Source organism: Myotis brandtii, unplaced genomic scaffold (genome assembly GCF_000412655.1).
Source record: "Myotis brandtii unplaced genomic scaffold, ASM41265v1 scaffold196, whole genome shotgun sequence".
In the NCBI taxonomy this organism is placed as follows: domain Eukaryota; kingdom Metazoa; phylum Chordata; class Mammalia; order Chiroptera; family Vespertilionidae; genus Myotis; species Myotis brandtii.
Genome location: NW_005357311.1, coordinates 251,497 through 269,694, shown reverse-complemented (window position 1 = coordinate 269,694; position 18,198 = coordinate 251,497). Strand labels below are relative to the sequence as shown.

Here is an 18,198-nt window from a genome sequence, read left to right as displayed (position 1 = left end):
TTTGGAATTTATCATTTATAATAGGATTATAATGCCCTTTGATGAGTGTTGTTGGAATACTAGGTTCTTGTCATGTACCATAGAGATAATGTTCCCTGTATTTCTTACCAACTTGGTAGTTTGCATTTAAAGAATGTCAGAATTCATATACAGCCCCTTCCTAAAATAATTCAAATTATCTTTGGGATTGCATATCAAGTTTTATCATTTATCAGTTGAGATGTCTGAGAAAACTGTGGTATTTCTATTAAGGCAAATGCTACCATATTCACTTGATTTTTTATAATACTCAGAGTTAAGCTATTTTCTGGAACTCCTTAAGTTACTATAACTAAACAGGCTAAAATGTTATATGTGATGAACTACCAAGTACTTCATCTTGGATACTAGGATGTTTTCTCACTAGATTTCTTAAATCCAATTTATCATTATTAGAGTGACTTTTTTAAAGTGTTTTCTTTTTTCTTATACTGCCAGGTACCCTCACATTAAAATTTTTATTTAATCCTTCCTATAGATATAAATCTCTGAAGCAGGCTAACTGGGGCACTAGTCTATTTCTCAAATCCAGAAAGATAATAAGGACCAAGTATGCTGGGTGTCTGTTCATGTGCTCAAATCCCTCTTATTGTTAAAACTAGAGGCTCGGTGCATGTAATTCATGCACAGGAGGTAGGGGGGGTGCCCCTAAGCCCAGCCTGCACCCTCCCCTCGGGGGATGTCCGACTTCCGGTTTAGGCCCGATCCCCGGGATTGTGCCTAAACAAGGAGTCGGACATCCCTCTCACAATCCGGAACTGCTGGCTCCTAACTGCTCACCTGCCTGCCTGTCTGATCACCCCTAACTGCCCCCCTGCCAGCCTGGTTGCCCCTAACTGCCCCCCCTGGAGGCCTGGTTGCCCCACTCAGCCTGCTGTTCAGTTGTTTGATTGGCCCTCACTATCCCCCCTGCTGGCTTGGTTGCCCCACACAGCATGCTTTTTCAGTCATTTGGTCGGCCCTCACTAACCCCCCTGCTGTCCTGGTTGCCCCATGCAGCCTTCTATTTCGGTTGTTACTGTAAGGGCATCCTGACCAATTTGCATATTACCCTTTTATTAGTATAGATGATCCTATCCGAGTGTAAGAAGTAACTGAATAGATTCAGGAAAACCTGGAGCTTTGTCAGCAGCTGACATTGGGAAATCATTTAACATTTCTATGACATATGTGTTCTCTGGCAGGGTAGTGATTATTACAGTTTCTTTCTGGTCTGAAATTCTATGATTTTATTTCTAGTTGAAGTCAGATAATTACCCTAAACTTTCAGAAGTGAAAGTAGTAAATAGTTAGGTCTGGAGAGAGAAACTCAGTACCTGGAATTCGGGGATAGGAAGATTGACTTTTAATGTAATATGCTTTTAGTAGTCTATGTGTTTACTTCTTTACCTTTAAGCTCTTATCATTTTTAAAGACTCTCTTTTGGAAGAATAATTTATGCTTTTAGTTATTCCCACCTTTTTTCTTAAATGTGTGAGAAGTCTCAAACCATTGAAATGGCTAATAATACCACCTGTTGTTTTATGGCACTTTTCTTTATTTTCTGTGTGCAATATCTGTTTTTCTACTATAACCTTGTAACTGATAAATCATTGCTTATAAGTAAGATGAAGATTTAGCCATTGGTTACCACTTTTCAACTTGGAAACACAATAAGTATATTATTAATTAAAATCTTACCCATACTCTTGTTTCGAGTATTAGAAAAATAAGTTTCATATTAGATTTCTCTGATAACTAAAATTATGCTGGAATTTCAGTGTAAAATTATAAACTCAAAAATAGAAGAAAATGCAGGCTTAGAGTAGATTTCATTAAAAGTGAGAAGGAATATACTTATGTTTTGAAGGACAGGGGAATTATATGCAAAAACATGTGACCTACAGTTCATTTTTCCACTGATTTTTCATGAATAATAGTTCCTTAGTTGTGCATTTCAATGCGTATTACATCTCTCCAGCCCTTGATGCTAGTCACTTTACCCCCTTTATTCCTAAAGGACATTGTATATGCAACCATTATTACATTTTCTAACTTTCTTTTAATTAATTATGTACTTAGAATTCTTTCCACTTGATTGTAAGTTCTTCAAAGTAGAATGATTCTCATTCATATAAAATATTTGAAATAACAATAAATAATATGTGAATTAAAGATATAATCTGATATGGTTAAGACATACTGTGGTAGTTAATTCAAATTTACATTTAAACAACAGTTGTAAAATATTTACAAAATTGTATTATAAGTATCAATGCAATTGATATATTTTGCTAGATGTGTGATCTTTCAACCCACAGATAATTTTAATGATGCTAAAAAATCAAATTACTTGGTCTATTTCCTTTTACTCTATATGCATGAATCTTTGATATATACTTGTAAGAAAGTAGCATTTTTAAAGTATTTCAAGCATACTAATAATGCACTAGCTTTACTAATTTTAAAGACAATGGAGCTTGACACTTTTGATGAATAATTGTCATATAACATTTTGTTCCTTCATGTAATTTACTAAACCATTTCTAATTAATCATAAATATTCAACCGAAGCATGAGACTGTCTAGAAGGTAAAGGAGAGAGGAAACAATGGTACAAGCTGTCACATTTTTACTAACAAGACAGTATTGAATACAAATTTTCATCTTAATTTTTATGTTCATTGATTAGAGAGAGAGATAAAGAAACATGGATTTGTTGTTCTGCTTATTGATGCATTCATTGGTTGCCTCCTGTAGGTGCCTTGATGGGGTATGGAACCCACAACCTTGGTCTACCAGGACGACATCTTAAAAGAGCCATTCATCTTTGCTTACAACCCCATTACTTTAACTTAGTAATGTATTGAGAAGTACTGTATTTTTTCCATGTATAAGACGACCCCATGTATAAGACCCCCCACTTTTCCAACCCAAAATTAAGAAATCAATATTTTGCCGAAACCGGTTTGGCTCAGTGGATAGAGCGTCGGCCTGTGGACTGAAAGGTCCCAGGTTCGATTCCGGTCAAGGGCATGTACCTTGGTTGCAGGCACATCCCCAGTAGGGGGTGTTCAGGAGGCAGCTGATTGATGTTTCTCTCTCATCGATATTTATACCTCTCTATCCCTCTCCCTTCCTCTCTGTAAAAAATCAATAAAATATATTTAAAAAAAGAGAAATCAATATTTTAAACATAAGACAGAACACATTTTTCTTTTTAAAATATATTTTATTGATTTTTTTACAGAGAGGAAGGGAGAGGGATAGAGAGGTATAAATATCGATGAGAGAGAAACATCAATCAGCTGCCTCCTGAACACCCCCTACTGGGGATGTGCCTGCAACCAAGGTACATGCCCTTGACCGGAATCGAACCTGGGACCCTTCAGTCCGCAGGCCGACGCTCTATCCACTGAGTCAAACCGGTTAGGGCTGAACATATTTTTCTTAGTAATTACTGTAGGTAATGTTTACATACCAGTACTATGATATTATGCAGCATATCACTTTATTCAGCTTCTCTTGCAACACTGCTCTCTTCTTTATCATTATTAGTTCCAGACATATCAATTTCTTCAACTTCTATTGTATCACTGCTGTCTTCTGAGTCACTGTCTATATATGTGAGATCATCCTCAGAAACTTGTGGCATTTTCTCAGCTAACTTTGTTCATGTTCTCATGGCTAACACTTCTCTCCTCATGAAATTGAAGCACCATTTTGCCTTTCCTGTAAAGTCAACAATGTTCATTTCACTTGCAAGCATCTTGCCTGATGTCGAATAAGCTTGGTTGACACACATAAACCACTCTGGTGCTGCTCCCTAATCCAAATTTTAAGCCTCTGCTCCAAGTTTGCCCATTTTGCTGGTTTTCCTGTTAAGGCCTTCTTTTTTGGCATCTTTAGGAGCTGTTCTTCCTGTTTCCTCCACTGTCTGGTCATACATTCATTGGGAAGAGGTCCAACTTGTCTCTCTGCAGCTCTATCTCCATGCTCTTTTGCATAGCTGATTACATTCAGTTTGAATTTTGCAGAGTAAGACAATCGCTTACCGGTATTTATCTTTTTATTTTTTGACATCTTTATGGGCTCAGAATGCTCCAGTCCCTGTTGCATCTGCACACTCTCCAACTCCACCTCCAATTACGGCATCAGCTGACGTCAGTAACAATAAGGCTCATGATTGTAGGAAGCCGGTTTGACAAGGTATGGGCAGCTACACCAGCACGGCTCCCTCCTTGGCTGACTTCAGTGTATAAGACGCCCCTCATTTTTCAGTCTAACAATTTTAGAGAAAAAAAATCGCATCTTATACACGGAAAAATACGGTAATCTATGTTAACCTAGGCAAATAAGATATGAGGACATCACAGTGATATGGTGCTTCAGGAAGGTGAGGAGTGAGGCCCTGTAATACAACAGTAAGAAAAAGATGATTTTATGTACTGCTTCCTCCCATTATTTTCACGTCCATAACTTTTTCAATTAAATTTCAACAAAAATGTCAAACCCAAAGTAGTTTCAGATTCCTCATCTGCCTTTTGTAAAATGACTCAGTGTGCCTGCTCTGGGAGCTACTTATTACAGTGTGTTGCTGAGTCTGCAATTCAATGAAGTCAGCAGTCTGGAAATTTTCTCAGATCTAGACCATTAATGTAAATTATTTTCTGCCTTTTCATAACTTTATTTCTTAAGCACTTGACAAAATTAGCATTTACTTCTTTAGATTAGGCCTAATGTGAGTTCTCACAAAACATGTAATAAGGCTGAAATTTCTATGACCCAGAGTTTTAGAGGCCAGTTAAAGTGGATTTTTTTTATTACTTTTGTTCTCTATTTAAAACACTCAGCTGTCTCCGTAGTTTTCTGTAGAACTTTTCTTTTTTTCTGTTTTATTATAGGAAGGAAAATGTGAATATACTATTTTATTTACTCTAGTTGATTTTTCCGTTTCCTCAACTTCTAGGCATTGCAAATAGGAATTGATATACCCACAGTCTATCTTGAGTTTATGTCTAAAGATAAATGTCTTTGTAATGTTTGGTATATAATGGGTAGTCAATAATTATTTGCTGGATAAATAGTAGATTATGGAGGAAAGAAAAATATGCCAAAATAATATAAGGAGACTGCTATACTTTTCTCATATTCTTAAATCAGCTACAGTATCTGCAATTAGAAACTTTAACACTATCAATGCCAGGTGATGTACAACTTCCTTACTTCATAAAATAACATTCAGATCTCACAATTAGAAATGCTTTCTCATTCAGTAAAACAAATCTATTCTCTCTCTCTCTCTCTCTCTCTCTCTCTCTCTCTCTCTCTCACACACACACACACACACACACACACACAGGCACATCAGAACAAAAACATGATTTTTTATTATTTTTTATGCATTAAAGCACTTCAGTGTGGGGCATTGGCAATTGGGTAAATCTCTTGCTTCCCAAAAAAGTAATTTGAGAAAAAAAATAGTTTATTTTTTTCTCTGGACCGCACTTGTCCTGAATATGGACCCAAGTCCTAAGGTACCCATTTTAATGCCAGTTTAAGGATCATACCTATCAAAGTTGAAAGACTTTGACTTTCATGAGATCTTTGAAACAACCAATCTTTTTTTACCACCCTGCTTCCAATCATGTGATATAATGAATTCTCTGTATTTTGCACTAATTTGGTCAGTGAGTCTCATTTTTTTCCAGGAATATTCTAGCTAATATACTGTCTATTTTATCCAGTTTATTTAGATTTTGAGTTGATGCATGTGGTGATGAAATGTATATAGTGAATTTTTGGATAAATCCTTAAACAGTTTTCCTAATTACTAAGATTATGATGCATGTGCCCATTCAAAATTCAGTATTTAAATAAAATACAAACTAGGGATGGATGGTTGGAGAGAGAGAGAGAGAGAGAGAGAGAGGCTTTATAACTTAATCTCTGCCTTTAACTTCTAAACTGTAAATGGTAAATATAAACAATTTAAAACTTTGCCACTTTGTTTAAGGTGCAGGACTTCCACTGGCAAGATTTTATGTGCCTATGGCCTACTTCAAGTAAAAAATAAATTGTGTTTGAAAAAGAATCTGCCTTTCTTTTACAGTGTAAGTTAGTTTCCCCTAATTCTCAGTGGCCTAAATTGTATTCAGATACACAATTAGTGCATTATTTTGGAAGTTTAAATTTATAATTTACTTCTTCTTTTAACATTTATTTTTCCATATATATGAACATAATTTTATCTTTTTTAACTTTTTACAAACATGACAATTTTAATCCACTCATTTGATTTGATACTATTACTTCTAATGCAGTTAATCTATCCCTTTGAAAAATAATGGGACATTATTGCAGCCTTTTGTAATTTGGGATTTATTTCAAACATTTTATTAAAAAAGAACTAATTTTAATATGATGGTTTATTTTAAAATATAAAGTTGAGAGTTATGATTTATCTATTAGTTGATTTTTTTCTTAAGATTTTGTTTTATTCAAATAAACTTTTCTATGTCTGTCCTAGTTTCTTTCTGAGCTCAAAGTCCATCTTGCTTCTCGTAAGTCATAACTCAGTTTGCCATGCCCTATTATTTAAGGGTTCTTTGTATTTTATTTTAACATTAGAAAAGTTTTGAATTCTGGGATTACACCTTAAGATACCCCTCAACCCGTAAGAGATTTCTGAAGATTATACCTTAAGAAATCTCTCAAAGAAAAAGTGAAAAAAAACAGATGATTTGAAGAACCTTGAATTGCTGTTCTCTATATCAGTCTTCCGCCCTCTGGTACCATTTACGATCCTGCACATGGTGAGAATGGCTGCTCTGTGCTTCCCTTCGCATTAGGTACAGCATTGCACAATACAAAGAGACACACGTTGGCACTTGCCTGCCAATCTGCTCCAGCTGCCTACAAATTTGGTTTATATTTTTGGAAGGAGACTTCATTCCTATGTGACCAAAACATTATAAAATCTTAAACAGTTTGGCAGCCAAACTTCTATATGACAAATTTTTTCAAACCCATAATCCTTCAATTTCCTTAAAAAAATAATTGAACCAAAAGTAATAAAATTGTGCATTGAATGTGAACTTTTAATCACTTGTTTGAAGTCTTGTGTGTTGCTAGCTCATCATTCTCTTGTTCTAAGATGAACAAATTCCGTTTTCTTTTGTGTTAATCATTCCTGGCAATCTTTTCTTTCTCAGAGCCAAGCTCTTCTAGATCCCTCTGGGGCACTAGCTGCTTCAGCTGTTGTCCTTTGGCTAGTCCTTTGTATTTTTTCATTCACGTTACCTTAACTACCATTGTCCCCAAAGTGGTAGCAAAAATAAAGGAGAGAAAATCTGGCACAGCACTTACTGAATTATAACTACACAGAAATAATGGGCACTAGGAATAGGAGTTAAAGGCAATTATAATTTACTAGAGGCCTGGTGCATAAAATTCATGCACTGGCCGGGGGTGGGGGTGTTCCTCAGCCTGGCATGCACCCTCTCGCAGTCCAGGACCCCTCAGGGGATGTCGGTCTGCTGGCTTAGGCCCGTTCCCGATGGAGAATGGGCCTAAGCCGATAGTTGGAAATCCCTCTACCAGTCCAGGACCCTTCGATCCTTACTGCCCGCCTGCTCACTGCTCCTTACCACTCAACTTGCTGCTCCTTAGTGCTGCCATGAAGGCAGGAGGGGCTCCTGCCACTGCCACTGTGCTCACCAGCTGTGAGCCCTATCTTTCTGTGTAGTTGTCTGTAGGCCAACTGCTCTCTTCCTTCTCACTTAGAACAAGCAGCAGGTGAGGGCAGAGTGCCTGTTGTGGAATGCAGAGGGCTACCCAGAGCTGAGGGGAGTGGCGGGCCCACAGGGTAAGAGGTGGATACAGAGGACGCTATCTCACTCAATTGTGGGGTGGGCTGGCTGGCCTTCATCTGCCTGACCCCACCCAGGGAGGGACCAAGCAGGGTGTATGCCTCTCCATTTTCCATCCTTCCATCTGTGACACCTGTCACCCTTGTCACCCTCCCCCAAAGTGAGTTTATCTCAATCCCTGAATGTAAAAGGGCACAGAGGTGGGGAGGGCATCCACTCCAGTGCCCCCTGATTCCCAGCAGGACCTGGTCAACCGGACCTGATCTCAGGATGTTGGCCACAGCTGCAGAACATAGATCTGTTTCAAGAAAAGTTGGGAATGCAGACTTTCGTATGAGCCCCTATTCCAAAAGGTGGCAGTTTATTCACATTGTGGCAAAGACACCTTCAAGGATAACATAAGTGGGTAAAGTCAGGGCCAAGCCGGGCCGTTTCCTCATCCAATCTATCTGAGATGCATGGACAGAACCAAGTCTCAGCTCTTTACAGGACAACTTCTGGAGTTTTTTTTTTTTTAAGCCTAAAGTACAGTAGTCGGTCTCCATTCTTGTTCTTTGGGATATTTTCATCATCGGATAAAAGGATATGTACATTGGGGCAATCCTGTTGAGATACAATATTCCAGTTGCACCCATGTGATGACAACCTTGCCCCTCAGAGGGAGGGAGCCGACAGGTGGGGAGCAGGGAATTCTGAAAACCAAAGCAATGACAGAGATGCTAAAGCTTTCCTTCAAGTGTCTGACACCCCACTTCAGGCGGCCTGCAGGCCGGGCGTCTCCTGGACCTTTACCACTTGATGTCCTGGCAGGCTGCCCTGGGCCCTGCTAGATGGTGTGCAGGGCCGCCTGGTCCCAGGGGAGTTGCCACTCCTGGTACAGCTCCTGCACATGGGCGCTGGTCTCCAGGGGCCACACCGGGATGGAAGCATAGATATCTTACATCTGCCACAGCAGTGCCCTGTCTGCACACCCGTCTTCTGTCTTCTGCCTGGGCCTGGCCCCTGCCGCTTAGGCATGCCTGGTGCAGGACAGGACCTTCACGAAGTGGCAGGGGAACTTGCCCCTCTACAGTCTCAGGACCACTTCTGGATGTTTTGAAAGCCGTCAACAGCCTCAAAGCGTAGCAGAACCTCTCCGTCCCTTTCAAGGGTGACCTCCTGGAAGTCTTTGTTCCTCAGGGTGCAGTAGGTGAGCACTCCCACATCCTCATTGAACAGCTCCTTGGCCATGTGCCTGAAGATGTGCACCAGGTACCCATCGGAGCTGAAACCCTCACCTCCTTCTCCTTCATGTCTCCAAACCGAGTGTCCATGGCGGCGTCATTCGAGGTGAGGTCACTTTGCTCCATCATCTGGGCAATTTCACCTGAGGTTAACATGCAGTCAGCATCCTGGGAACTATGTAAAGCTGTGGAAACATCTTCTCAAAGGGCTGCCAGTTTCTTGTCATAACACGGGGCCACAATGATGTGGAAAATCTTGTCTGGGGACAGGTTCTGCCTGTCCAGAGAGCCCATGATCTGTTGGGGAGACTTGGCCATGCAGAGGTCGGGGGGTGATGGGGTGACCCAGCACATGCTCTGCATATCTGTCCCAGCCTGGGCAGGCGGAGGTCAGCATGGGTAGCTGGGGCTCTTCCTCATGGTGCTGGCAGTACCGACGCACAAATTCCTTCTGACTCTCCAGAATGCTGAAGTCCACAACTATCTTCATGTCAAAGACAGTGTGCCCCAAGGCTTTTGAGAAAGCCGCAGAGCCTTCAGGACGCACCCGTGACACTGAGACTGAATTTAGCAGAAAATTAAGGTATAGACTAAGGAAACACGGACACTGCCAGCACTTTGTGCTGTGAGGTATCACATTTCTTATTAAGGTTCAGAACACAGAAGAAGTCCTTGGTGTTCTGTTGAGAAACTTGGGCTCCTTCCTTTGCGATCACACAACTGTCACACGCCAGGCAGTCATTCAGAAATATCTTGGCATCGGCCAACTTAAGGAATGCTCCCTTCTCTCTGTTCTCCTGAGCTGGACTCTAGACATTGACCGTGGCATTCTCTTGGTCATCAGTTTTTTTTTCCTACAATCCTTCTGTGTGCAGTGATCACACTTCATCTGGAGCAAGGTGGGCAGGGGCCGGCTCGAGTGACCTGGAGAAAGCACTGGGAGAGCAGTCAGTCACCAATGCTTGCCACTGGTGCTGCTGGCGGTATCCTTTCTTCCTAGGGGAGCGTCTAGGGAGGGGAAGTGGCTGCAGTGCTGGAGGCCGAGTTCCAGGAGGCTAGCAGCGCTGTTGGGATTGTGCCAGAGGCGCTGGTTTGTTGGTGCCTGGCTTGTCCTCTGGAGATTGAACCTACAGGACTAGTAAGGAAGCCAGTCCCCAGTTCCGCCCCGCCTCCATCACCAATTGATTAGAGTCTGAGGGCCAGGAGGAGGGACCAAGAGGCCTGCCTTCCAGCTGCTAGCCAGTCCCCTGGCCACTCACTCCAGTTCCCTATTAACCATCCCCTGATCAATGGGAGCCTGCAGGCCGGGGGAGCGACCAAGCAGTCTGCCTTCCGCCCTCCTGCTCAAAATGTCGCTGCTGCCATGAATTCACTGGAGCCTGAGGGACCCTGGTTCCCCCATTAGCTATCCCCTGATCAATGGAGCCTGAGGGCTGGGGGATGAACTGGTCATCCATTCGATCATTACGGACCCTGGGTTTTTATATATTAGGATGATTGGATAATGCTACTTTTGGGTGCTTTCTGTGTCATTAGGTTTTCTTCCCTTAATATTTGTTAGCAAAATTTACCCTATCTCTTTAGTTTTTCCTCTATTGTTTTATCTCTACTCCAGTTCAGCTCAGCACAGAAGTATTGTTTTTTAATCTAATATACAAAGGTGCTTATTCAAATATGCTTGCCTTCAGAATACTGTGCACTGTTTTTTAAATATTTGATTCCCACCACCACCCTAGATTTGCAGAAACATTTAACTGTTCTATATATAAACATGGAGACACTATTGAAGTAATTGAAATACATCAAAGAACAGCCTAGCATCCTTATCTTGTGGATCTTTGTTTTAGGGACAGGCACAAGGACAGGAATCTAGTAGTTGGAATTTCTATTTGGAGAACACTACTGCAGAGCAAGAATGCTGCCCTACATGTTTAATTGCAGCTTGCGATTAAAAAAAAATACAGGTTACAGGGTGGGCTTAGAGGATATTACACACTCAATCTCATCATTAGAAAATAATATTAATAATACCATCTTATCATTAGAAAGAAATATTAATAATACCATCTTCATTGCTTTTCAAGTTCTTGTGAATATTAAAAATTACTTGACTAAAACTTTAAAGCTGGTAAGTATTGTTTTTCACTATGACTACCTTAAAAACACACAAGTGTCAAAAGAGAATATGGAATCATATTTCATAATCTAGTCAAATGTGACATATGAAAGTTGTGGAGAAAAATAGTCAGATATAGCTAGAAGTAGATTAACATGTAGGAAAAGTTTTACATAGCACAGGATTCCAGATCAAAAGAAGGTTAAAGAAGATATTCTAGAAGACCTTTGACGTGAATATAGTTGCATTTTCATATATCAGGGGTCCTCAAACTGCGGCCCGCGGGCCAAATGCAAATACAAATATTGTATTTGTTCCCTTTTGTTTTTAGGGTGGCGGGTAAGAGATCAATCGAAGGACTTATATGCATGCATATACGCATAACCAATGTACATAAGACACTGGGGGTAGAGGAGGCCAGGGGATTGTCAAGGTCGGGGGAAAAAAGGACACATATGTAATAAAAAAAAAAAAAGTTTGAGGATCCCTGGCATATATATTCAATTCCTTTTATGTTCAAATGAGCAACACTGGAAGATGAACAGCAGGGGGTGAACTATATTGATTACAATTTAAAAAAAAATGGGAATCATGACCTTGGTTAGCCTTTATGTTTAACTAGAGGCCCAGTGCATGGATTTGTGCACACTGAAAGGATATTAATTAGAAGAAATATTTTAGAGGCCGGGGAGGGACTGCAGGAGGTTGGCCCCAGGGTGTGTCTGGCCCATCTCACCCAGTTCTGATCACCTGGACTCCAGCAGCAAGCTAACCTACTGGTGGGAGTGTCTGCCCCCTGGTGGTCAGTGCACATCACAGTGACTGGTCAATGGTTGAACAAAAGGTTGGACTCAGCATATTAGGCTTTTATATATATGGATACGTTTTGCTTTTCAATTTAAAATTGAACATAGCAGTTTTTATAATGTCAGAATAGGTGGTTGAACTTCCAAATGCTCAACATTTGTCTTTGCTGAAAGTATAAGTGCTTTGTTTCTCAGGTAGTGTTTTTGTATCTGAGGGCATTTTGCTTGTTCATTTGTATTTAGTTTCAGAAATATAGTTGAATTTAGATATTACCTTTTTTTCTGAGGTATTCATTTTTTTTTTCTCCTTGGCTTTCCTTACCTTTTATTTTCTTTAGTATTTATCTAGTGGAATGTACCACTTTTGGGATCACAAAGACCTTGGTTCAATCTGGTTCCACCAGCTCTAGCCAAAATATCTTGAACAATTAACCTCTTTAAGTAGATTTCCTCATTTATAAAATGAGAAAAATAAAAGTACTGCGTCATAAAATTAGTCTGAGGATTAAATAAGAGAATGAATGGGAACAATTAGCTGAAAATGTATCACCAAGTAAGTAATCAATAAATGAGTTCAATTACTCTTGTAAATATTGGCCTTTGCTTAGAGATTTAAAGTAAAATCTGGCACAGATTGAGTTTTTTGAGTTCAAGTGTGTAGCTGATATTTATAATCATTATGAGATGTCAGACATTCTGCTTTTTCATTCTTAATACTTAAAGTGTGAACACAGATAAATGCATTCAATAATTACATGTTGAAAGAATCAGTACGTTGAACATATATATGCAATTATTGATAGGATATTATCCTCCCTTAGCTTCTTACATGATCAGGGTATTATGACAAATGGCAAATTAAATTTATTTAAGCATGGATTATAAACACAACAAGTATACAGCCTATGGATAGTTTAAAAATACTTTCCTAAAATATATTCCTATTACTTTGTGATAACTATGGTCTACGCATGTTAAATACCGATAAAGGCCTGGAGAAAGTTCATGAGACTAAAGTATGTAATATATCTTAACTCATCTGTGAAGGCTTCTTTCCACATTTCACATTATGCAACTTACACATTTTTCCTTAAATAAGCCCTCGATGATAATCCAACCCACTTTCTCTTCATATGTCAGGAATTTCTATCTATCTAATTTGATGAGGACATGCAACAGGAACATCTCCTTCCTCCTTATCCTGGTATATCTTTACTTATACTCTCCTTTGTCTCAGAAAATGGAATCAATCTTCTGCTTAAATCAAAACACAATAACTCTTTTCTTAATCTCATTTACTCTCTTGTCTTCTAGGATCCTGCTCTATCAATTGGCTCTTATTTCTGTCTGCATTTTTAATATTCCCATTACCAATGTATTCATTAGTTAACCATAAAAACATGTCCATGACCCAGTATTACACTGAAAAAAAGGTAACCTTCATACTTTATCTCTAAAGTTATTGTATTACCTCTTCCTTTTTTCTATGATTTATAAGCTATTAAAAGGTTTCTTGCTATGTGTGTTTCCCTAGTAACATTTAGCCTTTAACCCATTATGTTTGTACTAGAGGCCCGTTGCAGGAGGATTCCTGCAAGAATAGGGCTTTGCTCCAGTCTCTGCAGCTCCTACCCCGCCCTTCTCTGTGGCTCCTACCCCACCCTTCTCTGTGGCTCCTACCCCGCCCTTCTCTGCCACTTCTCTCTGGCCTGTCTCCGCTACCTCGGCTCTGTTGCTTGGCTTCCTTCTATGGTGTCTTCAGTCTTCGCTCCTAGCCAGTATATGCAAATTAGCCTCCATCTTTATTGGCGGTTAATTTGCATATCATGCTGATTAGCCAATGGGAGGCATAGTGAAGGTACGGTCAATTACCATGTTTGTCTATTATTAGATAGGATTATGACTCACCTATCTGGTTCCTCTATCTTTCTCTCACTCTCCAAATGCAGATGTTCCTTACTTAATTGTTTTTGACCCACAACTGTTTGTTATATGCTCCCTCTTATATACTAGTACTACATTAGTTTTATCATCCCAGTAACTCTGCATCCTGAATTAAATTGTGTAATAGTAAGCTGTCATTCCTTTCCTTTCAATCCTATCTACTTCCACTTCCTTAAGTTCAAGTTTCATGTTGTAAAAGTCTACTACCTGGATGTTCTTTTGGTACCTAAAACTGAAAATTGGCTATGTCTTCTGGTTTTCACACACACACACACACACACAAATTCTCCAGATATTAATTTCTTTTTCCTTCAAGTTTTCAGGCATCAGATTATCTCCTAATTCTCTCCACATTTTTTACACAGACATTATATTCAAAGGTATACTAATTTCCCCATATAATACACCCACACAATTTGGAATGATCCTGAACATCTCTTGGTTTTGCAAAATAATTCTCTCTAAAGCTACCAATAATGAAGTTTTAGAACTTCTATCATCTATTATGTTTTATCTATTCCTATGGCTATTTTCCTAGCTCAGGTTTACATTGCTTGGGCTATTATTTTCCTCACTCGCCTCACTATATATCTATATTCATATTTTTGTTGTTGTGCCTCAAATGAATGGCAGCAATTACTGTGTGAGCTTGTAATTAACCCAACTATGTCAGAGTCCCTATCCTAAAACCAGTGAAAAAAAACAGTAATTCTTAGGGAGTTTTAAATAATATATAATATTCTATATAATAAAAGGGTAATATGCCAATAGACCAAATGGCAGAATGACTGGTTGCTATGACACTCACTGACCACCAGGAGGCAGACGCTTAACGCAGGAGCTGCCCCTTTGTGGTCAATGCACTCCCACAGGGGGAGCGCGCTCAGCCAGAAGCCGGGTTCACAGGACTGGCGAGCGCAGCAGCGATGGCAGAATTTTTTCCTGCCTCCATGACAGTACTAAGGATGTCCGACTGCCAGCTTAGGCCTTCTCCCCTCCATCAGTTGGACATCCCTCAAGGGCTCCCAGACTGTGAAAGGGTGCAGGTTTAGGGACACCCTTCCCCCAGTGCACGAATGTCGTGCACCAGGCCACTAGTTATATATAATACTAAACAGGTATGTGTGTCTCAGGCAGTGTGTTTGTATTTGTGGAGATAAATAGATAGATAGATGATAGATAGATAGATAGATAGATAGATATAGATATATGTATCTTTGGGTACATGTAAGCATTTAATAAATATTGTCACCTCATGTTATTATCATAGAATAATTATCAGCCAGCTCCATTATCCTGCAATCTATTTTCTGTAGTTGTATGGGCTTTATCTTTCTGCATTGCAATGTTAAATTTGTCCTCAAATGATTGAAAATATTGAAAGGGTTTACATTGTGCTATAGAGTAATGTGGAAGCATTTTTGTCTAAAATTACAGCCCTCTATAATTTGATCTTCCTCAATTATAAACTTATCTAGTACTTTTCATTTTTTCCCTCAAATTTAACTCAAATTGAATTTTTGATTATTCTCTACTTTGTGTTATGGTTTGTTACCTCCAAGGGAATTTTTGGCCCCAGATAAGCTTCCAATTTAGAAATTGTATCAAAGTCTAAACAAGACCAGATAAAATGCTAAATAAATAAATAAATAACCTAGATGCCATCTTTACTGACCCTGAATTTTCATTACATTTGATTGGTGTCTTCATTGTGTGAATCTTTATACATTATGTTGTAGAGTACTTATTTAGGATACTAGAGGCCTGGTGCATGACATTCGTGCACTTGGGGACGGGGTCCCTCAGCCCAGCCTGCGCCCTTTCGCAGTCTGGGAGCCCTTGAGGGATGTCTGACTTAGCACTGCCGTGGAGGTGGGAGAGGCTCCTACCAATGCTGCTGCGCTCGCCAGCCGTCAGCCAGGCTTCTGGCTGAGCAGTGCTCCCGCTGTGGGAGCACACAGACCACCAGGGGGCAGCTCCTGCATTGAACTTCTGCCCCCTAGGGTTCAGTGCACATCCTAGCAACAAGTCATTCTGCTGTTTGATCAATTTGCACATTACGCTTTTATTATATAGGATATTAAACAGTAAAAACATAGTGCATTTAATAAAATATTACATTCATGAAACCGTTGAGTAAAATCATAAATAAGTCAAAAGAGGCTAGGCTTGAACTCTAATAATATGATATTTGATAAAACATATCTTTCAACTCTTGCAAAGATGTATAAATAAGTGATACTAAGCTATAATTAATCTATACATTTTATTTCAAAAGCAATATTTATTCACTGAGAAGTTATCTTTAATTATAAAATAAGAACCTCAAAGTTCTACAAGTAGGTGACTATAATAATTTCCAGAATAATGAAATTTGGTTTTTACATATGATTTTAAAGGTGGGCTCTAAATATATGTCTTGAACTTTACAATGAAAAATACAAGGTAGTTTTAAAATAGTCCTTGAACAGTATATATTCAAATTGTAAAACTAGCATGGTCATTATAGAAGGGAACAGAAAGAATAAAGAAAGTCACCAGAAATCTCATGAGCCGATAAAACTACAGTAACATGTTGGTATCTGTGACTGTCCACGTCTCTTCTCTTTATTTCTTCATATTTCCAGCTCTCTGTTGATGCCACTTTCTTTCAACACACAGATGCAAACACACACACACACACACACACACACACACACACACGGAACTATGGAATACTAAAGTAGTTCCATAAGGTATGACTATAGCATAACATGAAAAGTGGAATGTTAAGAGAATTTGGAGATACAAGGAGGGAGGCTGTATGCTTCCTAAAGGACTTAGTTTTATTCTGGGGACATTGAAGATTTTAAGTAATAGATTATGTAATTTGATTCTGTGATGTCAGTGAGGTGTTTCGAAAATTTCATTTTTATTTTAAAAAAAAGGTTTTGCCACAGCCTGGAGAATGAATTGAAAAGGAACAGCTGTGACTGTTGGCAAGCAGCCAAGTCAAAAGGTTGTCACTGCAATGTCGATTAGAAGTAATGAAAGCCTGGAACACAGCAGAGTCAATAGCAGTGGGGATGGCAGGTGGGAATCATATTTGTGAATTTATAGAGTTAGATCTGATGGGATTAGGTGCCAGTTAGATGTGAATTTTAAGGAATATAAGGGAATAAGGATAATTCCTAGATATTTGGATCAGTTGACCAAGTAGATGGTAATGACCTTTCTTGAGATCAGGTACATAGAAGAAGAAAAAAGAGGAAGATGGCTTCACTTCTAAACCTGTTCAGTTTGTTGTGCCTATGAGATATGTAAGTGATAATGTCCAATAGAAATTTGGATATGTGGGTCTGTAGTTTATCTTTGAATCAAAGAAAAAGACTATACACACATACACAAATACAGACACAGAGGATATTTGGTACTGTGTTCATAAGTGCATGTAACTGGAGAATTTTAGTTTTAACAAATAGCTCTTTCATCCTACATAATAAAAGCCTAATATGCAAATTGTCCCCTTGACCAGGAAATCGACCAGGGCATGGGGCTGGCCGGCCAACTGCCTGCGGCCCCTTCTCTGGCCAGCGGGGGCAGGAAGCCGGGAGAAGGGAGGCCCCATCCGGCAGCCGCTAGGGACCCTGCCCGTGCATGAATTTTGTGCACTGGGCCTCTAGTTTCAAATAATAAATCTTAGCATGTGTGTGTGTCTGTGTTTGTATGTGTTTGTGTGTGTGCCCAAGAGTAGGTAATAGTTTACCTAGTTTTGTTTTAATCCTGGATGTTTATATTATAACTAGAGGTCTGGTGTACAAAATTTGTGCACGGGGGCGGGGTGGTCCCCTCAGCCCAGTCAGCACCCTCTCCAATCTGGACCCCTCGGCAGATGTCCAACTGCCTGTTTAAGCCCCGATCCTGGGTATTGGGCCTAAACCAGCAGTCGGACATCCCTCTCACAATCCTGGACCACTGGCTCCTAATCGCTCACCTGCCTGCCTGCCTGGTCTCCCCTAACTGCCCCCACGCTGCCGGCCTGATCGCCCCTTACTGCCTCTGCATGCCAGCCAGGTTGCCCCTAACTGCCCCTTCCCTGCTGGCCTGGTCACTCCTAACTTCCCACCCTCGCTGGCCTGGTCACCCCTTACTGCCCCGCCCCTGCTGGCCTGGTCACCCCCAACTGTCCCCCTCTGCCAGCCTAGTCACACCTAGGTGCCCCCCCCCTGCCACCCTAATCA

At 39.9% G+C, this 18,198-nt stretch overlaps 1 pseudogene; it reads right to left on the bottom strand.

Moving 5' to 3' along the window:
* Positions 1-8,715: 8,715 nt before the first annotated feature.
* LOC102253486 lies at positions 8,716-10,001 on the bottom strand (annotated as a pseudogene).
* Between the last annotated feature and the right edge of the window lie 8,197 nt (positions 10,002-18,198).